The sequence below is a fragment of the Apodemus sylvaticus genome, chromosome 19, assembly GCF_947179515.1.
Source record: "Apodemus sylvaticus chromosome 19, mApoSyl1.1, whole genome shotgun sequence".
Lineage (NCBI taxonomy): Eukaryota > Metazoa > Chordata > Mammalia > Rodentia > Muridae > Apodemus > Apodemus sylvaticus.
In genome coordinates this window covers 65,120,074-65,147,368 of record NC_067490.1, presented here as the reverse complement: position 1 = coordinate 65,147,368, position 27,295 = coordinate 65,120,074, and the positions used below count along the sequence as shown (strand labels likewise).

Genomic DNA, 27,295 nt, shown 5'->3' with positions numbered 1-27,295 from the left:
ATGTGTGTGTTAATGCAAAAATGCACACATTCAGTAAAAATTAATTAGGTAAGAGTCCATGTGCATTTTAGGAGTGCAGGGACTGATAGAAAATATGATTTGGAGACTGGAAAGATAAACAAAAAGCAAATTATATGACAATGTCAAAAATAAGCAACCAAATAATATTTAAAAAAATAAAGCTGCGAACAGTATTTTGAGAGAAAAAAGAGACTGATCTACAACACATGATGTAATTAAATATTAATGTATATGTGTTTATATGTGTATGTTTGTGTGTGTAATATTAAATGGAAGTAATCTTTAGTAATCATACTTTCATAACATTTATGATGAAACAATTCATCTAGAATGATTTATATGTTCATCAATTTGACTGACTTCACCGTGGTAAAGGTTTAGTGGGGTTCACTTTCATTAGTGATTTTTCTCACTTAATGAATCACTTTCATTACATAATAAAATTGTGTTGTTTCACATAAATTTATCCAGACAATAATGTTGCAGGCACTATCTGAATCACATTGTCCTTTTCTTAAGTTATTTCCTTCTTTGTATGTTATTTGATAGTCTTAATATTTTCCTAGTATATTTTAAAGCTATTCCAAAGTCCAGCAATTCTGTGATATCATATGCAATACTGTCACTGTGTTTCATACTCTGCTAATATTCACCCTTGTTTTTCTCTTCAAGTAAGTGCCTTTTATTGCCTCAGGAATCTATGATATTTCAAATTCAAACAGAGGCAATGTACCATTAATATGATGTCTTAGATTTTGTTGCTGTAAAAAAAAATGATCAAAGGACACATGTATGAAAAGTTTTTTATTTGCTTATGTACCTTGGTCACAGAATATTCAATATAGCCAAGACGTGAAATTGGATGTAGGCACTTTATGAAAGAATGTGCAATAATATTAATTACTGTTTCAATGTTTATGTTGTCTGCAGTCCTCTTTCTTATAACTTCATGAACAATTCACTTAGAATGTGCTTGTCCAGAGTCAGTACCATCACCTTAATCATTTAATAATTACATGGCTTACACACACACACACACACATACACACACACACACACACACACACACACACACACACACACACACACACAAACACAGCTCAAAGTGAGGGAAGCCATTCCTCAGTTGAGATTCCCAGTTCTCAATATCTTCAGGGTTGTGTATTTATGAATGAAATCATTTTCCACAAAACTTTGGTAATTGGTATGACAGTGTTCTCCTATATAAGTTCTAATTTGTTTATTTTTTTAAAATTTTTATATGATTAAGTGCTGATTATGTTAAGACAAAGAAAAATATGATGACTATCATCTAAAATTTTCATACTATGAAAGTATCAATGGAGCAGTTCATCTTTGTACTTCTGTGTACTATTTGAATCTGGTCTAACTAAAATAACATAACACTTTGGGACAAAAATACACCCTAGCAACCCTGCACTAGAAGACAAGATGGAAAAGACCTCCACAACTACCATGATCTTCCCTCTGGTGCTGTGGTAGACAGGAAGGAAGGTGATCCAGACACTGCAGAACACCAGCATGCTGAAAGTTAGGAACTTGGCTTCATTGAATCTGTCAGGAAGGTTCCTAGACAGGAAAGCCACAATGAAGCTCCCCAGAGCCAAGGAACCCAAATATCCCAGAACAACATGGAAGGCAATGACTGAGCCTTTGTTGCAAATAACGACAGTACATGTTCAGATTGTATATCCCTGTCAATAAATGGAGGAGATGTTACCAACCAGATTCCACACAATACAAGTTGGATCAGGGTACAAATGGGAATGACCAAGTTAGGTGCCCCTGATGTGAGCACCCCTCTCATTCTGCTTCCTGGAGTAGTGATCTTGAAAGCCATGACCACAGTTATTGTTTTGGCCAACACTGTAGAAACAGCCACAGTGAAAAATATCCCAAATGTGGTCTGTTGCAGGATGCAGGTGGCCTGGTCGGGATGTCCAATGAAAAGCAATGAGCAGAGAAAACAGAAAAATAGAGAGATGAGCAGGATGTAGCTGAGAATGAGATTATTGGCCTTCACGATAGGAGCATTCTTGTACTTTATAAAAGTGAAGAATACTAGAATTGTGATCACTGAGAAGGACAGAGCAGTGGAGCCTAGAGCAAGCCCCAATGGATCTTCATAAGCCAGAAATGACACAGCCCTTTGGAGGCAGTGGGTTTGCTCCAATTTGGCATAGTTATCATCTGGACACCTCACACATTGTTCCATATCTGATGGCAAAGAACAATAAAACCTCATAAGAAATAATAATTATTTAGTTAATAATTATATATTTGTATTTTTCAGATGATATATCAATAAATAATTGGGTACTGAGCATCTCATCCATTCCTTCTTGCTGCAGGGACCACTGACTTAATATTGCTCTGTATTTACCTATGTTTGGTGGTGAAACAAAACACCATAATAGGGAGTGGGATGGAAAAATTATGCATCAAACAAAATAATAAAAATATGATATATTATAATATGCATGATCTCAGATGCTTAAATTTTTCAAACCATAAAATCACTGTTCACCGACAAGGGTAGTGTGTACATAAAATTATTGATCTCAGTTGATGAAATGCATTGTGTACTTTGTTTGCCTTTTGGGTTGTGCCATATGTCTATATCTGTACATAGGAACCAGAACATACAATTCTTCTTGCAAATAATGTTTGCCTAAAGGAAAATTTTCAGTCTTGACTCTCTATGCCTCATAATTTGTCTTTAAAAACTGGCACACTGCATATCCTCCTAAATGTGTTCTTCACAGTATAAAATCAGTAACCAACATATTGTGAGAGAAATGGATTGTTTGTTGAAGATACTGCAGGTTACTCACTAGGTCCAAAAGAAGTTGACATTATTTAACTAATTAAGTTCTGAATCACGGAAACTTTAGATCTCCATTTTCCATGTAGGCCATATCATAGTTCTATTTTGGAAAGAGAAGGATTAAAATTCAGCATTTCTTTCTACATGCAAGCATGTACCTGTTCCATTGGAAACCTCATTTTCTGGGCACTGAACACAATCAAAGCAGCAGTCTGCCGTTTCTTTCTGATGAACTTTCCTAAATCCAGCAGTACATGGCACACTACACAAGGAGGATGGAACCTGAGACAATATATAAATATTATATAATATGTGTGAGAGACAGTGTGTGTGTATGTGTGTGTCTGTGTATGTGTGTAGTTCATTTATACATAATATATATAATGACCCATAGATTGATATATGAGACATTAACAAATATGGCTATAAATATTCCTCTTTTAACCAGTATTTCCTAATGATTTCAGGCACAATATGGCTATGTAATTTCCTGCAGGGGAGGGAATGTCACACAATATTTTCTACATCATTTAAAATTATATATGTAACTTTCAAGTTGTGGCAATTTAAAATATTTCCTTTCTAAATTGATTAATCCAAAAGGAATACTTATGTAGCATCAGATTTTCTCTCATGATTTACAAATTAAAAAATCAGAAAACTGAGGTGTATGGGGAAAGAAGGTAGGGTAAATCAAGCAAGAGTTGGTTGATGAGTATGAAATGTTAGATAAGACTGTCCTAAAATAAATGAAGTTTAAAACAAAAATTTGAATCTCCTATCCCTTCACCCCTTTCCCTTCATTTATGAGACTCCTGCCTCATCACTCTATCATTCCCCTATAATAGGACATTGTGCCTGCACAGGACCAAGTGGCTCCCCGAACAGAGATGCCACATAAGTCAATACCTCACAGAAGAGGGGACACCAGGAAATGGGGTAGTTGGATAACGTGAAATGTAAGTAAATGAAATAAGCAATATTATATGTACCTTGAATCTGGATGAAGATTTCTGTTAATGAATACATGCTATATTTAATTAGGCTATAAATATGTTCTCAAAAAATAAAAAAAATCCGTGGTATACATATACTTACAATATTTTCATTATATATATATATATATATATATATATATATATATATATATATATATATATATATATATATATATAAATCGAAATTTATATATAAATTTATATATAATATATTTATATATATTTCTATAGTGTGTGGTGAATAGGCATATGGGTGTAACTGAACATGGAATTCAGAGGCCTTTGATCTCTATGACAAGATTTACATGGAGTTTAGAGGTACTAGATTTTGGTTCTTGTAACTGAGCATTGTCTTTTGCAAGAGTAGCCACTGGTTTTAACCACAGATATATTATTTCAGCACCTCATATTAAAAATATAGATACCTTGAAAACATCTAAAATTTGTGGTATATGCACCGGAGTTCCTCCTGTGGCCCACTCCACATCTTCAAATATGTGAAGTTGTTGCATCTGTGTGAAGCAAGGAAAATAGCTTCCTATTTTCACTTTTAATCCAAATCCTTGTGGAAAATTCCAAATGAGGAAAATGTCATACTCTGCACACTGATTTTCCCTATGATTCATGTTCACCAGTTCTCCAACAGGGTTAGTAAACACCCTGGTCTTCAGCAAGGAAGACACCTAAATGAGATGCACCATTAGATGCTTACATAAATGTATTAATAAAGGGAAAGTAAAATTGTGGATTTCCTCTAATTCCTCAATGACTTTCACAAAATACAGCTGTATTGTAGTAGACCTGTGTAGTAAAATACAATATATGTCATTGACACTGAAAATTTATATAATGTTCCATGTTAATGTTTGATGGTAAATGTGCTAGAAAAACATGATTAGCATATAACAAGTAACATGGTGTGTGTGAATGTGTGTGAGGGTGCGTGTGTTTTCATGTTAGTCAAAAATACATTTTTGAAAAGCCACGTGTGTGCAAATGAAGGGGAATTCTGAATGTGTGTGAAAATAAGGAATGTCTGTTGGTCTTTCATTTATGAGATAAAGTAAAACTTAATAACATATAGTCTTAATCATTTGTGATTTTGTTAATCATTGTTAATTTAAATGAATAACTATTAGTTAGAGCACATGTACTGACTCTGGAGAAATTACTCTTCAGATAAATATTCTAGTCTAGTCATCACTTAAAGCTTTTATTATAAAAATTTTGGCTCCTATTTTAACTTTTGAAATTATTTGTGAAGTGTTGAGACATGTTTTCACAAAACTCACTGATATCATAAAAAAATTGTTTCCTATTTAATGTTTCACTTGTGCATGATATTCATCCTTGTAAAACATCAATTAGGGGCTTTTGCAGTGTAAAAATCTTTCCACTGAGAGAATAATCTCTAACAAATGTATATGTGTGTCTCTGGGTCCATTTAAAAGATCATATTGATATAGTTAAGCATAATGAAATGTCAGAGACTTCACCTGCTGACAGTCAGGAAATATTCCTTTGTATTCTGCTGGTATCTGAGACTCTACTTGTTGAAGAATGAGTTCATGGTAGGTGTGGGCCACAGCATACACAGCATTATACAAATTGTAACCTTCTTCACTCAGGGCCATGTCACATTTGTGCATTGCTGTCCATTCCAATGTGTAGTTGAATTTAAAATGTTCCATTATATTTCTGTTCTTAAATATTGAACAATTAAAATAATTCCACCCCAATATAGACTCAGAAATGTTTACTGGGTATTTGTCAGTGTCCATAGTTTGCATAAAATTCCTAAATTTAGGCATCTCACCTCTGTGGTGTGCAAAAATGATAGTCCCATGGAAGAAATCAAGGCTGAAATCCTTTTTATTTGTGATAACATCCCATTGCGAAGTTGTGATCCAGATTTTCTGAGCTGCTAAATATACCCATCTTCTAAAGCTGACTTCTAAAGTGGAGTTCATTTCACCATAAATGATAACCACCTTTGCTGTAGATGTCATAATCTGTTTATCATATATTGTAGACTTTGTCATGTATATCTGCATGGTTTCTGGGATCACATTCACAAAAGCCAAACAGATCTCATGCCTTTGCATTTCTTCTCTTAAATCTGAGAGAAACTGAATGCCCTGGTCATTATCTGAGATGACCACTCATATCCAAGTCCATCTAAAATGAAGCATCAAGGAAACCATGCCATGGGCTAAGTATGTATCCTTGGTGGCTACCTGAAGGACATAGGGGAACTGGTCATGGTCACTTAGGTTAGGATTAAATGGTCCAAAGAAAACCTAAAGTGTTAGAAGAGAGCATGAAACAACCACATGAGGAATATGATTATTAGAATGTTTGGAATTATATAAAAATAATGTTGCTCATATTTCTGAACTCCTAATAAGGATGGTACTAATATACTCTAAATATCATGTATTATTGCTTTTAGATTCTAGACTATTTCTGACAAGTCTGAATTTCCTAGAACAGAGGCTTGCCTGTTTATTCAGTACATATATGATCTGATTATTTAACTTCTTAACACACACACACACACACAAACATATATATATATATGTTAAGTAACATATATATGTGTACATACATATATATGTACATACAGTGATATAAAGTGATGTAAAAGTACAGTGATTGTATATATATATTTACAGTGTGTGTGTGTCTGTGAGAGAGAGAGAAAAGTAGCACACTCATAAATGTGTCATGCTGTCAAAGTTTTCTTGTTGACCCATGTAAATGGAATTTAATATTGTTGATTCATTCAATGTCAAACATTCTTACCTGTGGAGACCTAGAATGAAATGCCAGTTTGGCAGATGCTTTCCATGATGGCCCAGTAATGTCTATACCACAAATTATATATTTTTCACAGATATAATTAGTAAAGTACTCCCCTTTGCTTTGTTGTTCATATGCTCTCTCTAGAAGTCCCAATGTATCTTGAATTAATTCAACAGTGATGGAGAACATTAAAGACATATTGGGTAAAAGATAAGGATTCTCACTGATCTCATCAGTAGCAAAAAACATTACCAGGAAAAACTCGTAACAACCTGCTGGTATTCTAAAACAAGGCATAGTGATGATTAAGCGAGATATTGGAAACTTAAAACTTCATTTGCAGTAAAGTTTGTACTATGACACATGCTAAATTTCTATATAAATGTCTTGAAATAAGATTCATGAATGAGGAATCTTTAAGCTGAATACAATTAAGGAATTCTTAGGCATAGGGCACTATGATATGATATGAATAGTTTTGTATAAATGTAATTTGATAAGTAGTTTGTTCTATCTCTCAATGCCATCCTTTAACTAGATTACTGTCCTATTGAATGAGACACGGTAAAATAATCTTGGATATATAATTCAATGGATACATTTTAAAAAATATATTTCTTAAACAACATATAAAATATCGAACATATTCTCCTTATTTTTTATTAAAGGCCGTTTTATACATCAAACATCTTAATAACATTGCATATTTTGAGAACTAAATAATACTTCAAAAAAGGTGTTTAACTTTTATATTTCTATAATTTCATACCCTGAAAATATCATTAATTTATACTTAATAATATCTATTCCTGAGGATCCTTTATCTAATATTGAGAATTAAATTGTTTCAAAACATACAAGATATTATTTGGAAATTAAGCATAGGAAAAGAGCATAAAATGTTATAACCTGAACTAATAAGAAAGATATTGTCACCTTCTCAAAAATTGACCACATAGGTGGGCAAACTTCAATAGATACAAGAACAATAAATTAATCCCATATATTCTATGGGACTACCTTAGATGAAGACTTTTATTCAATAACAACAAAAAGAACAAAAATTTCACAAACTCATGGAAGATGAACAAACTATCTTCTCAATAATGAATTGATCAGAGAAAAGATAAAGAAATAAAAGACTTTTTAATTCAATGAAAATAAAGGCACAGCCAATCCAACTTATGGAACACAATGGAAGCTATGTTAAAAGAAAATCTCATAGCTCTGATGCCTAAATAAAAAAGTAGAGAGATCATACACTATCAACTTAACAGCTCATCTGAAATTTCCAAATCTAAAAGAAGCACATATAACCAAAAGAAGACAGCAGGAAATAAGCTATCTCAGGGATGAAATAAACCAAATAGAAAGAAAATAGCTATACAAAAAGAAATCAAAGCTAGCATCTGTTTCTCTCGAGAAAAAATCAAATAGATAGATAAACATTTAATCAGACTAACCACAGAGCACCAAGACAGTATCTAAATTAACAAAATCGGGAATGAAAAGGGAGATATAACAACAGAAACTGAGAAAATAAAAAAAATAAGATTGTACTACAAATGTCTATATTCAACAAAAATAGAAAAAGTGGATTAAATCAATTAATTTTATAGACAGATATCATGTACCAAGTTAAATCAGCACCAGGTAAACCACCTCAAGTGTCCCACACTCCCCAAAGAAATAGAAGCATTCATTATTAGAAGCCTCCCAATCACAAAAATACAAAGGCCAGATGGCTTTATTGTAGAACTCTATCTGACCTTCGAAGACAATCTATTACCAAAACTTTTCATACTATTTCATAAAATAGAAACAGTAGGAGCAATATCCAACACTTTTTATAAAACCACAATTCCACTAATACCTAAATCACAAAATGATGTAACGAGGTAAGAAATCTAATGATGAATTTCCCTAATGAATACCTGTGTAAAATTATGCAATAAAATCCCCACAAAACAAATCTAATAACACTTCAAAATGATTATCCAAAAGGAACAAGGAGGATTAATATCAGGGATACAGGGATGGTTCAATATGGGAATACATCCAAATGATTCACAATATAAACAAACTAAAAAAAAATCATCTTTTTGGATGCTGAAAAAGCATTAGAAAAAATTCAATACCTCTTCATGGTAAAAGTCTTGGAAAGATGAGAAATCCAAGGCACATATCAAGACATAATAAAACTAATATACAACAAATGAGTAGCCAATAGCAAACTAAATGGAAACTTGAAGCAACCCCATTAAAGGCAGGGACTAAATAAGGCTGCCACTCTCTCCCTCTCTATTCAATATAGTACTTGAATTTCTAGCTACAGCAATTAGACAACAAAAGGAGGTGAAAGGGGTACATATTAAGAAGTTAGAAGTCAACCTATCATGATTTGTAGATTATATGATAATATACTTATATGACCCCAAAAATTCAACCAGAGAACTCTTAAAGATGATAAACAACTTCAGTGAAGTGTCTTGATATAAAATTTACTCAAACAAATCATTTGCCTTCCTCTACCCAGAGGATAAACAGGCTGAGAAAGAAATTATGGAAAAAGACCTTTCATAATTATTACAAATAATATAAAAATACCTTAGTATGACTCTGACCAAGCAAATAAATGATATGTATGAAATGAATTTCTAGTCTCTAAAAAAGAAATCAAAGAGCACCTTAAAAGGTGGAAAATCTCCCATACTCATGGGTTGGCAGGATTAATATAATAAAATTGGCCATCATGCAGAAAGCAGTGTAATGATTTTATGTAATTGCCATCCAAATTCCAACTCAATTCATCACAGTGTTAGAAAGAGAAATTTGCAAATTCATCTAGAATAACAAAAAACCAAGAATAGAGAAAATTATTCTTAAAAATAAAAGAACATCTGGGAGAATCACCATCTGTGACCTCATGTTGTATGACAGAGCAATATTGATAAAATCTGAATGATATTGGTAAAGAGACAGGTAGACAGTTTAATAGAATAGTATTGGAAGTCACAGAAATGAAATCATACAACTATGGTCACTTGATCAAGGAGATAAAATCATCCAGTTGGAAAAAGACGACATTTTCAAGATAAGGTGCTTGTTCAATTGGCAGTCAGTATGTAAAAGAATGCAACTCGATTCATTCTTATCTACCTATACAAAACCCAAGTTCAAGTGGATCAAAGACCTACAAATAAAACCGGATGAACTGAATCTAATGAAAGAGATATTGGGCCAGAGCCTCGAACACATAGACACATGGGAAATTTTTCTAAACAGAACATCAGTGGTTTATACTCTAAGATCACCAATAGACAAATGGGACCTCATAAAACTGCAAAGATTCTGTAAAGCAGTGGACTCTAATAATAGAACAAAACAGCAGCAGAGTTGGAAAAAAATCATTACCAATCGTACATGAGATAGAGGGTTAATATCCAATACATACAAACAACTCAAGAAGATAAACTCCAGAGAACCAAATAACCCTATTAAAATTTGTTACAGAGCTAAATTAATAATTCTTAATGAAGGAATATTGAACACCCAAGAAGCATCTAAAAAAATTCAACATCCTTAGTTATCAGTGAAATTGAAATCAAATTATCCATCAGATTCAAACTTACACCAGTCTGAACGGCTAAGATCATAAACTCAGGTGACAGCAGATAAAGGGGAGGATGTGGAGAAAGAGGAACTCTTGTCCATTGCTGGTGGGATTGTAAGCTGATACAACCATTCTAGAAATTGTTCCTTGTAGTTTCTCTGGAAATTGGACATACTACTACCTGAGGACACAGGTATACCACTCCCGGGCATACGTCTAAAAGAAGCTTCAATGTATAACAAGGGAACATGCTTCACTGAGTTTATAGCAGCCTTACTTATAATAGACAAAGCTGGAAATAAACCAGATGTCCCTCAACAGAGGAATGGATACAGAAAATGGTTTACATTTACACAATGGGGTACCACACATGTATGAAAAACAATGACTTCATGAAATTTGTGGGGAAATGGGTGGAACTAGAAAATATCATTCTGAGTGAGGTAACCCAGTCACAAAAGTACACATATGGTATTCATTCACTGATAAATGGATATTAGCTCAATAGCTCAGAATACCCAAGATATAATCACAGACAAAATGAAGCTCTGGGAGCAGGAAGACGAAAGTGTCGATGCTTCTTCAGATCTTTCTCAAAGAGGGAACAAAATACTCATGAGAGATAAAGTGTAGAGCAGAGACTGAAGGAAAGGCCATTCAGAGTCTGCCCAATCTCGGGATTAATTCCATATAGAGTCATCAAACCCAGACACTGTTGTGGATGCCAAGAAGTGCTTGCTGACCAGAGCCTGATATAACTGTCTCCTGAGAGGCTCTGCCAGAGCCTGACAAACACAGAGATGAATGCTCATAGTCAGCTACTGGATTGAGCATAGGTTCCCCAATGGAAGAGTTAGAGAAAGGACTGAAGGAACAGAAAGGGTTGGCAATCACATAGAAAAAAAAAAAACAATATCAATCAACCAGACCTCCCAGAGCTCCCAGGGATTAAACAACCAAATAAAGAGTACTCTTGGAGGGAACCATGGCTCTGATTGCATGTGAAGCAGAGGATGGCATATTAGGGCATCAATGGGAGGAGAGGACCTTGGTCTTGTGAAGTCCTGATACCCCAGTGTAGTGCCAGGGCAGTGAGGTGGCTATGGGTGGCTATCGGCAGGAATACCTTCATAAAACCAGGGGGGAAGGAATGAGATAGGGAGTTTCTGGAGGGGAAACAGGAAAAGGGATAACATTTGAAATTCAAATAAAGAAAATATCCAGTAAAAGAAAAGAATATATATATATATAAGCTTTTATGTCATAACATGTGGCATTCTGTGAGTATTTTTCAAATGCATATTATACCTGTATATGTTGCCTAACAATAATTATATTTAAAAATGATTATTTGAGTAACAAGGAAAGAAATTATTTTATCAATTTTATCAATAAGAATATGTTACAAATATTTAAACAATAAAATTGAGAAGGTAAATGTTATAAAAATTCTAATTTTAAATACAATGGGAAAATCTATCAATAAAATTTCTATGTTTGTAGAACACTATTTTAATATTTTCAAATATTAATATTCATCAAATAGAATTATTATTTTAAAATATATTCCATTTAAATTTTTTATCCATTTCAAACTACACAAAAAGATGTAATATATCACATATCCAGGTTTTTATTCTTTGAGCTCTTTTGTGCACTAATTTAATGTTAATTTTTAGTGTGTTTTTACTGTCAATTTTTTAAAAACCTATCAGATTTCTCTTAAAATGTCAGTGTTCCTCATTCTTTGAGATCTTTTAAGTGATGGCTGAGCACAGTGATCTTCTCTCCATAAGAAATTTGTTCATCAGTCCCAACACAGTTAGCATTTCATCTGTTATTATTAGTTACTACCTCTCTTTAGGAGTAAACACAATAAACATGCTCTTTTGATGAAATTTGCATTTTAATTGAGTGTTTGGACCTAAGTATTTATTTCTAAACTTGATAAGTTTATTGACACAGTTCATATATTTGTAACTTTAAGCTTATTATGGCTTATAAAACTATCACTAATGAAAATTTCTACTATTTTTCCAATGAGATGTGGAAAAATCCAGAAACCATCAGAAATGAAATTCATACTAACCTAACACAAAAGAATAATATTGTAAAACACTCTCACTATCAACATGTACAGTATACTCTGGCTACAAATTAAAAATATATCCTTTAAATCCTAAAGTCATGAAAATGTAAGAGCAAGAGATATGATGAACCTCAGATACAGAAAAGCATAGGAAATTCTTGATTCATGAAAAAAATGCCAAGCACATTCATTAACTAAAAGGTGACTTATTTCAACACACATTTCCTTATTATCTGCAGGCACAAATGGCAACATCTCAGGCATTGAGGACACCTTCTTCTAAAAATGAAATACATTTATTTTCCTAGATTTTCTCCAATACTACATTTATTCAATTGTTAACAGAAAACAGGATCAGATGCTGTTGACCATCTGATCCTGACAATAAGCCCAATATGTGTCTGAGCATTTGTGCAGTTGGACCAAAGGATAATTCTGGTAATAGAATATGAAGCTGGGCAGTCTTTTCTCATATTCAGCTTCAAATCCAGAATTTCAGGAGGTGCTCATTTAAGGACTATTTTATAAAGCAAATGATATGTATATTCACAATCTTTTATTCAATGTTATACTTGTAATCATGTATAGTAGACCAACATATACACAAATACTTCAATGAATCAATGTATGCCCAACTGCTAGAGACCCAAATTATATAACCATTTTATGAAGGCATTTAGATGTATGGTCATACAGGAATCACTGGCAGGCTATTGAATATAGGCAGGGAGGCAGTCTCTTATATTTGAACTCTTTATAAAGGTAGGAATTGTGAATTTATGGCAGATGAAGAGACATCATTCAATACACTCTGGGCTCTGAATCCAGCAATCCGAGATCAAATCTCGGTGGGACAAAAACTCAACAGGGAGAATCAATATTAATTTTCCAGCACTGAGAACGGCAACCCAATATATTAAAGCTGAAGTAAACAGTGACACATTTGAGACTATTAAAATAATGATTGGTGTAATAATTAATTTTCAGTGGTTTCTAAAGTTACAGGGGGAACAGGACAAAACCACACAGTTTGTGTACACAGCTAAATATTTCCTATTTATGACATTGATGCAGGAAATAAAGTTAATGACTTACCTAAAATCAATCATTTTATTATACAAATTGTCTTCAATAGGTCCCTCTTGTGTCCAAAGGTAAAAACCATGATCATTTCTGAAATCTACATCATTATCTTCACCATTTTTTATCCTCCAAAAGCAAGTGGGTTCTGTCAAACAGCACAAGATGAGAGAAAACTTCAGAAGCAAAAACGAAGTAGTGAAAGCACACAGCTTCTTCATGTCTGCCAGGCTCTGTGATGGAGCAGTTATGAAAACCGTTTCTTATGCAGACAAACATCACACAGACATTTATAACTAAGTGTCTGTTTTAAGGCTAGTGATGTCTAGAGATCCGCTTATTTATAGTTACAGTTCATTTCCATTCATCGTATGTCATGCTCCCTGGATATATTGAGAAATTTCTGTCCTCAAGCTCTACATCTGAGGTCTAAAAACTTTTGATCAAAACATTTATGAAAACATGTTTTGGACATCATGTTGTCCATGCTTCGGTGCCATGATGTCATTTATATTTCTAAAAACATGTTTTGGAAATTATGTTCTCCATCCTCAGGTGCCATGATTTCATTCATATGCATGGCATAATTCCCAAGGACAATCTTCTCCTGGGCAGCTTGGCCCAGAATATGTGTCAACGGCCATATGGAAAAAAACATTGGATTTCAACAACTTCCATAGACCAGAGTTTGGAAGGTCATAAAAGTTCTAAATCATTCACAATTTGAGAAGAATCATGGGACATTATGTCGTCCATTGTCTACTGTAGGGAAGCACAGCCTCACATGAAATATTGAGCCAGGAGTTGATCATTCCCACTGTTGGTTATATACTATTTTATGCTAGTCATGTTTAAAAAATGTCTTCAAAATTCCTGTGATTCCTGTCATCTAGAGACTATGTCATTATACAAAATCCAAAAATGCCTGGATTTATACAGATTCAATATTCATTCTGTCCAATATCTATACTTTTACAGAATTTCACTGAGTTATAATGCTTATCAACTGCCTGATAATAAATCCCTTGCAGTCAGTGCCATTTGAAGAGACATTTCTTTGTTGGTGTTTGTTCACACCTCATTAAGAAGTTTGAGAATGATTTCATATATTTTCTCAAAGAAATGAAAGAATTTACATGTTGTTTCTGAGAGAAAATTGTATTGCTAATGTTAGCATACATATAATATTTTTCATCCATGTCTAGTCTGTATTTGTTTTGAAACAGTCCTGTGTTGGATTACCTTGCAACAACACAATGTCTGTTATACCAAATTATGTAAATTGGTTAGATTATAATGAGTGACACAGGTGGAGCATTGAATTTGATTTATATTTCTTTCAACTACATTACTTTGGGCCCATAATATACACACTGAATTAAGTGGAATTTTTAACTCCATTTTTGGAATGGTTGCTATGTCTCTGGATTAAAATAAAATCTTGCTATGTAGTTTATTGTAGCATCATAGTTACTATGAATAACATTTATTTCATATTTGTTTGAATTATGACTTTGTCAATTTGAATATTTTTTTAGAATTTTTGTAGACCTATAGATTGTAAATTTGAGTGTCTTGAGATTGTGATATTCTATATTTGTTGTATACTAGGTGGTAATATCATGTCAAATGAATTGGAAATGTGCATGGAGGGTGACTCTTCCCATCATTGTAACTACTACATCCTGGGCTGAGGCAGTCTTTTGGAAATAATTTTGTGCACATTAGCATTGGACTTGGATCCATATCATACCGTAGTCAGACTATAGGTCAAACATAAAGCTCTTTAAATAAACTTTTGAGAGGTGAGACTCCATCTTGTTTTCTACAGGGAAATTCTCCATGTCCTTGGAACACAAATAGCATTTCTTGAAATTACTTTTCTTTCTGACTTAAACTCATGATATTGACTTGACATGGTGGATAGAAGGCACATCACACACCACTGTATCATTCCTGATTATCAAGAGAGTCTCTTTTTTCCTTTAAGTTAAACTGTTACATTGCAATCTTATGATATTCCCTAAAGTACTTTATTAGTATGTAAAATAAAAGGTCCTTTCATGTCTCACACATAAAATTTCATAGATTCTGTTCAGTTTGTAGTCCCTTTATTTCATTTTGGAATCAGATATCTGATTCCATGTTGTGCTATTCAGAAATAGGCATAGCCTCTATCCCATTTTCGTTTCATAGAATAATCTCTAAAGTATTGGTATTGAATTTTCATTAAATATTGGATATCATTTATTAGTAAAACCTTCTTGTCCTGTTTGCTTCCCATTAATCAGATACTGATTTTTGCTTTTTTCAATCACTTGAAATAAGGTTTGATATGAAATATGATTTATTCAAAGTATTGAAGCAGTTTTGAGTATCTGCACTCATTACTCTATATGAATAGAAAGACTTCATCTTTCATGAATGAGATATGCCGTAGCAAAGATCTTATTCATTACCCACAGATATTTGACAGGCAATGTGATGTCCATTTTACATCCATGCACGAGTAAACATAACTTCAGTTTCTTCATTATAAAGAACAACTTAGTCACTTATAATTGCCATGATTTATGTAGAAACTTCAACTTAATCTAATGAAACTAAATAAAGCTTAATTACTAATAAGATTTTTAACACAATGCATCATAATTGGCATGAAATATTATTTCAGTAACACTTAAAATGCATAGCTGTGCAGGCTTGCTGATGATAATTCTTCCAAGTTATACTCTTATAACCTTTAAATCATGAAACTCAGATTGTAATATAGTGTCTATATTTCCTTCCAAGCTTCATTGTCCCATATACTAGAATATGCTAAAACGGAATACAAAACGACAAAAAGAAAAAAATAATTTTAATATTATATATAAAATTTATACCTGATGGACCTCTAAAGTCTGAACTTATGAAAGTAAGGTGTATTCCCATATGTAACGGCCCACATGTCTAACAGATGGTCTTCCATATCTAGAAACATAAGTCAGACCTTTGGCATGATACCCCCAAAATTTTGGACTCCCACAGAAACCAACAAATGTATCTATCAAGACCTTCCTGAGCCACATTGTATTTACAGTCTGCGCCCCCAACTGAAACTATCACAGATCAGTATGTCTATCCCAGACCCCAAAGCCAACGTGGCTTTCAGGAGGTCTGCCTTAATCAGGGATATGGGCACACATAGTGGTTGCACTAATTAAGGACCTAGAAGTCCTGATATAATTAGAGACAGCAATGCCTGTCTCCAAAGTGGCCTGCTCCAGTCTGTGGGACCAGGTAAGTTAACAACAGAAATGACTAGGTGGTGAAAGAAAAATGAAAGAACATAATCAAGATAAGCCAATGTAATTTGGCAAGTTCAGAACCCAGTTAGTTCTCCTGCCCTGGATACCCAAGCACACATGAAGCACAAGATTCTGACCTAAAATTGTAGATTATGAAGATGATGAAAGTGTTTAGTGAGCATAAAAATAACCCCTTTCGAGACACACAGAAAACCAGAGGTAAGCAGGTAGAAGTCCTTAGAGAGGAAAAATATAAATCGCTTGAAGTAATACAAGAAAGTAGAATTTAAAAATGTGATGGAATGGAACAAAAGAGAATGCGACCTAAAAATAAAAACAGAAGCAAAAAGAATCACAGATCTCACCTGCACATTAGTCAGACTTCAGACCTATACAAATAAGCTTCACTTGCCCCACACATCTTTCCTGATCTCTGAGGCCACTGCATGTAGCTAAGTTTCACTCAACTGTGTGATAGCCCAGGAAGATTTCCATTATCCTGCCACCTCTCCACATACCTTCATCTGAAACATAAAAAACTGGAGGTCTGGAAAAAGACATACTAATGATACCCATCAGATGACTGCCACACCAGGATCAAAAAAAAAAATATATGCCCTCCCCACACCCACTATAATAAGAATTTTTTAATGGACCAACATTTTCAGGAAACATTTGAAACAATACAATCAGCAAATGACACGGATATATAATACAAAATACCTCCAAAGAAGGCATACACCAATACAGCAAGCCTGGGATAGCAAGAAATATAGCAAAATGACCACAATCCAACCTTTTAAAGATGATAGTGTTCTTTAAATAGAAAAAAATGTCAAAATTGAAGATTATCTTAGAAAATTAATAAAGGTAAAATGGTAGATTTAGGATATATTTCTAAAGTAAATAAATAGATTTAGTTTGTATTTTTAATATTTTAACGTTATTATTTTCCAACAAATTCTTTAATTTTAACATTTTTCTATATATTTGTTCAACTTTCTCAAAAATATTTTACATGTAAAAATTCAGTTTTCTCAGAAATAGTTCCTATTTCCTTTTTAATTATTTTAGAAATAATTTTTATATCTACAATTTTATTTGTATTATTTTAGATGAAAAGCTTCAATTTAACAATGTATCTATGTATTTAGTTTTATCACAAATATTTTCCATCCAAATCTCCAATTTTTTCCATAAAATTTTCTATTTGCTTGGTCAATTAGTAAAAAAATATTTTCTATGTTAACCATTTTACCATTGTTATTTTCCATCAAATTCTTCAGATTTACATTATATTTGTCTTTCTTCAGTTTTTCAGAAATATATTCTATGTAAAGCTTCAACTTTGTCAGAAAATATTTCTATTTCCCACTTCAATTTGTTTAGAAATGTTTCCATGACAATCTTCCATTTTAACATTTTTTTTATATTTCTTCAATTTTATCAGAAATATTTTTCCTCAATTCCTAGTTATTAGAATTTTCTATATATTTCCTCAATTAGTAAAGATAGATTTTCCATGTTTCATATTTTACCATTATTGTTTTCCAAAATTGTATTCAATTTTAATAATATTTCTATATATTTCCTCAATCTTACTAATATTTTCCTTGAAATTTTTCATTTTTATCAGAATATATTTCTAATTATCTCTTTAAGTAGTGTAGAATTTTGTTCTATGTCTACCCTGTTATCTGTATCATTTTTCATGGAAATCTTCAAATTGAACACTTTCTATATATGTGTTCTATTTTATCAGAAATATTTTCCATCAAAACCTCCAAGTATAACAGAAATATTTTCTATGTGATTGTTCAATTACTACAGAAATATTTTCTTGGTTTACAGTTTTGCAAATATTATCTTCCATCAAATTCTTTAAATTTAATATATTTTTCTATATATTTCTCCAATTCCAAAATACCATGTAAATCTTGAAATTTATCATAAAATACTCCTATTTACCAATTCAATTAGTTTAGACATATTAATATGTCTCTAATTTTATCTGATACATCTTCAATTTTAACATTTTTTCTATATTTCTTCAATTTTATCAGAAATGTTTTCCATCAAAACCTTTCATTTTATTATAATATACTTTATGAGTTTGGTCAATTAGTAAAGAAGTATTTTATATGTTTACTATTTTACCATTATTATTTTCCACCAAGTTCAATATTAACTCTACTTCCTATTAGTTTCTTCTATTTTAAAGTAATATTTCCACTAAAACATTCAATATTAACACATTTTTGTATACTTCATAATTTTTTCAGCAATATATTCAAAGGATATATTCAATTTTACCAGGAAATATTTCTACTTAACTCTTTCATTAGTTCAGAAATGTTTTCTATATTTATCATTTTACCTGTATTTTTCCATGAAAATCTTTATTTCAACAAATTTTCTATAATTTTTCCATCAAAATCTAATTCTTTAGATTTTTTCTATATGCTTAGCAAATTAGAGAAGATATTTTCTGTTTTTAGTATTTTACAATTATTGTTTTCCAACAATTTTAATGCTTGTTGCCAAAATTTTCTCAAATTTTATCAATATTTTCCATGAAAATCTTCAATTTTATCAGAAAAATGATTCTATTTACCACTTTAATTAGCTTAGAAATGGTAACTATATCTACCATATCTATATGGTATGGTACTAGCTATAATACATACTATCTGTAAAATTGTCCTTCAAAATCTTCAATCCTATCATTTTTGTATATATTTTCTTCAAATATATTGGGAATATTTCCCATCAAAATGTTCAATTTCATCAGAAATTGATTCTACTTAACTCTTTAATTTAGAATTTTTTTCTTTTTTTAAAAAATATTTATTTATTATTTTATGCAAGCACATTGTAGCTGTCTTCAGACACTCCAGAAGAGGGCATCAGGTCTTGTTACAGATGGTTGTGAGCCACCAAGTGGTTGTTGTGATTTGAGCTCAGAACCTTTGGAAGAGAAGTCCAAAGACTTCTCTTGCAGAGCCATCTCTACAGCCCGAATGTATGTTTCTATTTCTACCATTTTAGCTATATTATTTCCTATGAAAATCTATTTTTAAGATTTTTTTCTAGAGCTCTTTAATTTTATCAGACATATTTCCATCAAAACCTTCAAAGTTATCAGAAATTTTTCTATGCTTCGTCATTTATTAAAAGTAATTCTTCAATATTTGTTTTTAACTGTATTATTTTCTAACAAATTGTTCTATTTTAACACTTTCAATATATTTCTTCAATTTTGTCAAAAGTAACATTTTTCCTTGTAAATTTTCAATATATTTCTTGTAAAATTTCAATATATTTCTTCAATTTTATCAAAAATAAAAATTTTCCTTGTAAATTTTCAATCTTAACAGAAAATGTTTCTACTTCCTTTTTAATTATTTTACAAATGTTTTTATAGTCAACCATTTAATCAGTAATATTTTCCATGAAAATATTCTATCTAAATATTTTACTTTATATTTTCTCTATTTTAAAATACATATATTCTTTCAAAATCTACAATTTTATCAGGAAGTTTTTTCTATCTGCTTGGTCAATTAGTAAAGATTTATTTCCTATGCATACTATCTTACCTTTCTTATTTTCCAACAAATTCTTCAATTTTAGCATGTTTTTCTATATATCTTCTCAATTTTATCAGAAATGGTATCCATGTAAACATTAAATTTTATCAGAAATTGTTTCTTCTTACTACTTCATTAATTTTAGAAATATTTAATTTTCTCTATGATTTTTTTCTGTATTATATTCCATGACAACATTATTTCTTCAATTTTATCAGATATATTTTCATCAAAATTTTCAATTTTATTAAAATATGATTCTATGTGCTTCTATGTGCTTGGTCAATTAATGAAGATATAGTATCTATGTTTTCTATTGTACAATTATTATTTACCAACAAATTCTTCTAATTTAACACATTTCTATATATTTCTTCAATATATTCTTTAATATTTTCCATATAAATCTTGAATTTTATCAAAAAATGTTTCTACTTTCCTCTTTATTTAGTTTAGAAATGTTTCCTATGTCCTCCATATTATCTGATAACTTATAATATCAGGAATATCTTCAGTTTTAACAATTTTTCTATATATTTCTTCAATTTTATCAGAAATACTTTTGGTGAAAATCTACAATTTTATCAGAAAGTATTTCTACTTAACACTTCAATTAGTTTAGAAATCTTTAATACATCTACCATTTTATCTGTATTTTCCATGAAAATATTCAAATTTAAAACATATTTGTACATATTTAGACAGACGAGAGCTGTTTGGTACATGTAGAATTTGATATTCATTGACAGTTGTGGATGAACATACCGTGGGAAGTGTCTAGGAACATCTCTATCTCACAGCCTGACTTACAGAGCATATAATACAGAGATATATACTATACCCTTTGTTTTCATCTCTCTGTCAGAGTGCCAGATCTGAGTAATCTTGTTTTCCTGATTCCTCTCCACATGCATCATCTCCAAGCAAGACTCCTGAGAACGTCCCTCCATTACTGAATCTCCACATGCTGAAGTTGTCCCTGGAACTGCCTTCTAACAAGTTCATGCAGCCAAAGCCTAGGAAGAAAGTGGACATCTCAAGTCTTCTGCTGCCATCTTGATGGGCTGGCTCTTCTCTCCATCCTGTCCCAGGTCTCCACAGTTCACACATTTCGAAATAAAGCATACCACTTTCCCATTGTTCTGACACTGACAAATCTCAGCGGTTGTGACCTCTGGCTTTTGAAAGGGAGGTGATAAATATTTGTGTCCCAGGAGAGTCTCCAGGGATGGGCACTTCAGCTTTTGTTCAGTAGAGGGAGAGCATTAACAGGAAGGCAAAGCCTGTTCTCCATGACATAAACAATCTCTTGTCTGAACATTCTAGTGTATCCCGAAGAGATCTGGGTATCCCTTGTGATGTCCCCAGTGATGTTAAAACAACCACTGCTCTCAGGGCTTTCATTTCATCCCTAGAGTGTTCACCCATATTCATGACTGCAAGATGGAGTAGTCTCCTTGAGAGTGAGAATGGAGAGCTTAGGGAAGTGAGAGAGAGGCCAAAAGAGGTTGGCTTTCCACCTCACTGTAAACCAGCGAGGAAGATGTGGTCCTGGGAAAGGCACAGGGTGTCATGGATCAGTGATGTGAAAATTCCTGGAGTAGGCATACTTGAGTCTGGCTTCCCAGGGCTGGCTAACAGGAAATGGTGTGAACGTGAAGCTAAAGAACTTTCTTGCTTATCACAATTCCTGAAATGTGAGTATTCTAGTATATTTGTTTGTCTATTACCTAAGACAGGAGCTGGCTAGTCCAAAGTAATTTTACTGTGAATTTTCACACCTCTTTTTGGAATTGGAGGTATAACCTGGGGACAAAAGGAGACCATAATGTGTCAGGGAGTAAATGATATCTCCCAGGTAAGTTCAACACTCTACTCTCAGTTTGTTTTTCTAGGTACAGTGGCTATCAGACTCAATGAAGAATATTCTTATGAGACATTACATTCTCAGAACACCTCTGACAACTGGAAAATGATACCCTAAGATTACTCCATTCACAGTTCCATTCTTATTTTCTTGTACTAAGCTGAAATCCAAGTGGATCAGGGACCTCCATGTAAAACCAGACGCACTGAAACTAATAGAAAAGAAACAGGTGAAGAGCCTTGAGCACATGGGAACAGGGGGAAAGTACCTGAACAGAATACCAATAAATTGTGCTCTAAGGTCAAGAATTGACAAATGAGACCTCTTAAAATCACAGACCTATGTCTAATGCAGCTAAACAACTGTCAGAATCAGAGACTGGATATTTTTTCTAGCTCAGGATTTCTTTAGTCTTTCAGTTGGATGAATGTTTCAGTCCTTTGGTGATGGTTTGCCATACACAGCTCTTTAATCCACAGTCATGAGCCGAGAATCCAGTATTGGGCATCTGCTTATGAACACTACCTATAGGTGCTTGGAGACCGTGTCCTTCTTCTTGATATCTGTAGGTACATGGTTGGGGCCTCTCAAGAAAAGTTGCAACCTGTACAGTTGTTAAAAAGCCTGGAGAGGCCATCTCTTTGGACATAATAAGCATGTGTATATAGGCAGAATAAAATACCTGGCTGCATATATACTCAAATCTCTACACAGTGATTGGAGAGCTGAGATCCACAGAACAGGCATTTTAAGACTGTGCCAAATTCTTTGGTGTCTCACTGGATTCCAAGTGTGCTCTCTTTCCGTTTGGCCTATGCCTGGTCTGGGCATTCTTTATGCCTTCTCATTATGCAAGTTCACTTGTATTCCTTTTACTACAGAGGCTGGGGTATGCCACCCTCTCCCAACAACTATAGTCATCAAGAAGCAGGAAAGGAAAATGGAGAATCTGACTATTCACCTGATGCTCTATGAGAGTAATGAGCTGTAAGGTTGCCTGGCAGACATCACTGATGGATCCATGGACTGCTCATATTCATTGTTTCAAATCCCATTGCCTGCTCTCTGCCAGCAGATCTAGGCTGAGAGGAGAGAAAAAGGTTCATCTGATTCATCTATGTCTCTCTAGGGCTGATCCAAGTTGGGGAGTGTCAGGGCTTTGATCTCCTGCTGTCTGGAGTCTGCCAAGCAGGAACTCATTTTTTTTGTATCAGTTCTTTTTTATATAGAGAGTTGTGGAAGTAGGTGGGGATTTCTGGTGGACTGGGTTAACATAGGTGGCAGGGAAGGGAGGGTATGGGGTGACTGACAGGACCAAGAAAGTTATTCAACATCAGTGTTAGGTTGGCCAAGACAGGATTAATCAGGTCGTACTGAGTCACTCTAATATGGAATTGACAGAGATGTCTCTAAACTCCAGTAAATGCTCAGGGTCACCCAGTAGGCCTCAGTGTTTGGCTGAATAAGACCCAAAATAGCCTGGTGTCATTCTTGGGTCTGCAATGCCCCACTCATCTTATATTTTTCAGGACTTTTGTTCTGGTGGCTGCGCCACCAGGATGTCACTATACCCTATTTCATCTCCACAAACGCTTCTCCAAGTAAGAGTGCTCCATAGTACTCTTTGGAGAACCTTAGCAGTTTATAAAGTTGTTCTGTTCTTGGTTCTCATACCCACAATAACTTAAAATTTCTGACTGACTTTGCTTCTGAGAACATAGTGGGATAGAGTGCATTCCAAATCCTACTGAGTGACATCATGCAACCCGGGAATCTTCCAGTTGGATACATAGCCTTTGTCTGCCTTGTGTCAGAATAACATGGTTTATAATCACCATAATTTGACAGTATATAGGATGCAGGATATCACTGCCCATGGTGTGTGTCCTTGAGGACCACCCTGTCCTGATGTGATGTTTCAAGCTAGTGTTCATGGGAGTCTACATTCCTAGTGACATGTCATACCCAGGGCATATTCTTTCTATGAGAAACTAAAGTTAGGTCATGAGCAGGTAATTTTTTAACTGCAATGATTAGAGAATGAGAATAATGAAGCCTCAGAGAACCACATGAAGCTCAAGAAAAAGAAATGCTTCTACTGCTAAGTGTTTCTCAGGCAGTTGTAGAATGTTCATTTCTGCCTATGGTTTTGGACTGCTGATTCTATGGCCCTTATTTTATCCCTTCTGCTTCTTGCCCATCAGATAAACTTGTGGAATTTGGACAATGTTTTGCTAAATGTGAAAGAAATTGTTATCCTTCCTAACATTGTCTTGTCAGCCTCATGAGCCTTCAGAATAAAAAACAAAATATAGCAGCTCTGGGCTCAGGCAGAGATTACAGAGCTGATGGTTATTGAATCGGTATTGTTATTGAATAAAATATCCTCTACTTGGGTCTCCTGTACTATCTAGCGAATATTTATGCAATACATATTTTTTGTTGTTTTCCCATTACCTTTGTAAGTCAGAGAGAGCTGGAGATTCCTCTTTCTTTTGGAGAGATGTGCATACCTATTTATATATATATATATGCATATATGTGTTTAGGCTGGAGATTAGAGTGTATTAAAATATCTATGGACACACTCCTTTTCTTGAAATCTACACCTAATCTGTATACCAGACTGTTCATTAAACCTTTGTCTGAGGCTCTTGGGATAGGATTGATCCTATGGCATTATGCATGCTATCCAAATACTCAACCAATGAGTTATAGATACAGAACTCCATTTATCTTCTACAAAATTACAGGTTAGATTGAATAAAAGAGTTTAGCTTGGAATTTGGAAATTCAGAGATTGGCCATCATAGAGAATGACTGAAAGAATGTTCTCAAGAGTGGCAATGTTTAGCTATCTGATAGACAAAGTAGACTCCACAGTGTGTAATAAGGACATTTCTGTCTGGGAAAATCTGAAATGAAACTATTAAATACCTGCACAGGTGCCAGTAGAATATGTGAGGTTAATCTACTCATTTAGGATCGAACACACAAACAACTGGAGGAAATCAATAAATACCTCAAAAACAACCAGGAAAACACAAACAAAAAAGTGGAGGAAACCTATAAATTCTATAAATACAGTCAAGAAAAAACAAAGCAAGGGTTGAAGGAAACAAACTATTAGAGACATAGAAATAGAAGGAATGAAGAAAATACAAGCTGTGGAAATACTGGAATTAAAATTTAGGTGTACACATTGGATCTATAGAGACAATGTTTACCAAAAGAATACAGACACAGAAGACAAACCTCAAGAATTGAAGATAAAATAGAAGGGATTGATACATCAGCCTAAAAACGTTAAATCTAATACTTCCTGACAGAAAATATCTAGAAAATCCAGGAGATTGTGAAAGGACAAAACATTAGAATACTAGAATTATAGGAAGGAAGAACAAAGTTTCAGAAACTATTGACAACAAAACCATGCAAGAAAAAATTCCTAACCTAAAGAGTGTGGTGTCTATCACAGTACAAGAATCATCAAAACATCACAAGAATGGACCTTGAAATGAAGTCTCTTCCCTGAATAATAATCAGAACATACAATACAAAGAAAGAATACCAAAGCCTAAAAAGGTATAAAGGACAAAAAAAAAAAAAAAAAAAAAAAAAAAAAAAAAAAAAAAAAAAACATATAAAGGAAGATCTACTGAAATCATAGATGACTTCTCATTTGAGTATGTTAATGCCAAAAGAGCTTGCACAAACAGACTGCAGAAAGTACAGATTCCCAGATTATTATATGTAGAAAAATTTTAATCACCACAAATGGAAAAATAAGATAGTCCGCGATAAAGCCAAATTGGAACAATATCTGTCTATAAATACAGACCTACAGAACGTGTAGAAGAATCCAACCTAAAGAAATTAATGATACATAAGTAGAAAAATTATTGTGCTATCTGCAAAACAAGGGAAAGCACACACACATACACACACACAAAAACACACTCATGCATGCGCGTAAGCATGTGCATGTGCACACTCACACACACACACACACACATTCACACACACTCCAGTACCAACACAACCAGTGGTAGTAACAACAAAAACAACAGAATTCCAGGAGTTAACAATCCCTGTTCATTAACTCTTCCAATATTCATGATCTCAGTTCACCAATAAAAAGACACAGGCTAACAGAATGGATGCTAACACAAACCTATCCTACTATATACAAGAATTACAACTCAACATCAGGAATAGGCATTGCTTCAAGGTAAAGGGGAGTAAATACATATTCAAATCAGATGGGCAAAGAAGCAAACTGGGGTAGCCATTTTAAAATTTAGCAAAATGATTTTAACCAAAAAATAATGAAAAGAATTGAAGTACACTGCTTATTCCTCAAAGGAATAAATATCACCAAAGACAGCTTTGTAATTTTTATTATATTTGCCTTAAATACAAGGTCACCAACCCTTGTAAAAGAAATATTTTTAATGCTAAAAGCACATAAAAACCCTCATACACTTACGCTCAGTGATTTCAATACCCTCTCTCACAATGGACAAATTCTCAAGACTAAATCTAAAGAAAAATACTCCATCTAACTGACAGCATGGACATGAATTCATCTGTTATATATTGAACATGCTACTGAAATATAAGATAATATAGCATCTGCTCACCACCTCATGAAATTTACTCAAAAATTAACCACATATTCAGAAACACTGAAAGTCTTTATACACACAAGGAAATTGAAACAACACTACATGTCTGTATTATCAGACCACCATGAATTACAGCTGGATATCAACAAAACCATAAAGAACATGAGGCTTGCAAATTCATGGAAGCTGCACACCACACAACTGAATGAAAAATAGGTTAAAGCAGAAATAGAGGAAGAAATTAGAGATTTTCCAGAATTAAATGAAAAGGAATATGCAACATGAACAATCCTATTTAACCCAAAGAAAATAAAAGTGGTGCTTAGAAGAAAGTTCATAGCACAGATGCCTACATTAAAAAAAAAATTGGAGAGTTCACATATTGGCAATTTAAGAACACAATATAATGTCGAGAACAAAAAGAAGTAAATGAGTAATTATAAAATTAAGTAAAGATCAAGAAATT

The 27,295-nt window shown here is 33.2% G+C and overlaps 1 pseudogene; it reads right to left on the bottom strand.

Moving 5' to 3' along the window:
- The window catches only part of LOC127669703 (vomeronasal type-2 receptor 116-like), a 206,115-nt pseudogene extending 192,440 nt beyond the window's left edge, over window positions 1-13,675 (bottom strand).
- Window positions 13,676-27,295: the final 13,620 nt, after the last annotated feature.